At 33.1% G+C, this 732-nt stretch overlaps 1 protein-coding gene across 1 annotated transcript in view; it reads right to left on the reverse strand.

The window, feature by feature from the left end:
- LOC107579992 (protein NLRC3-like) overlaps positions 1-732 on the reverse strand; it is a gene marked incomplete at its 5' end in the record, with an annotated part of 22,369 nt that overhangs the window by 19,638 nt on the left and 1,999 nt on the right. The gene's annotated exons all lie outside the window — the stretch shown is intronic.

The following is a 732-nucleotide window of genomic DNA, read 5'->3' on the forward strand; positions in this document are numbered from 1 at the left end:
TGAAGGGGTAGGGCTGTCTCGATTCTCTTTTGGTTGGAGGGGTAGTGGTAAGGGGTAGAAATGGGATTGGGCCTTATTTTCTGAATGAATCCGCATTTTGAACGAATCGTGTGAACCAGAGAGCTGTTTACTGAATTCGAACGAACCGATTTGTTTGTTTGAACGAACCGATTCATAAAGAAATTGACCGCTATTTTCTGGTAGTTTTCGTTTCTTTAAGTATCATTTCATTTATTAAAAAAAAAAAAACATTAAAGGGATAGTTCACCAAAAATAAATAAAAAATAAAAAAATTCTCATGTTGTTTCAAACCTGAATGACTTACTTTCTTTCGCACAACATAAAATAAGAGATGTTTCTCGAACTATCTTCTTTTATGTTCCATACTTTATGTAGCCTAAACATTTGACACAATAATAGGTTTAAATGATCTTTTGGGGGTATTTTCACAGCTAAATTTAGTTTGCGATTAATTCGATTAATTAATCACAGCACCCTGTAATTAATTAGATTAAATATTAATATTTTTTAATCGACTGACAGCCCTGATTTTATGTGCTATTTATGTGCAAAATCTTTGTTGAGCATACGATACACATGTGTTTGGTGTGCATATAATACACCGTTTTAGCGTGCATATCATACGCTCTTTGTTGGCGTGCATATAATACGCATGTTGGCCTATCCTTTTTTAGTAAATACAGTTTTACTCCCCAAAATCAGTAAAAGTTA

This window comes from Sinocyclocheilus grahami, unplaced genomic scaffold (assembly GCF_001515645.1).
Source record: "Sinocyclocheilus grahami isolate Dianchi unplaced genomic scaffold, SAMN03320097.WGS_v1.1 scaffold22984.1, whole genome shotgun sequence".
NCBI lineage: Eukaryota > Metazoa > Chordata > Actinopteri > Cypriniformes > Cyprinidae > Sinocyclocheilus > Sinocyclocheilus grahami.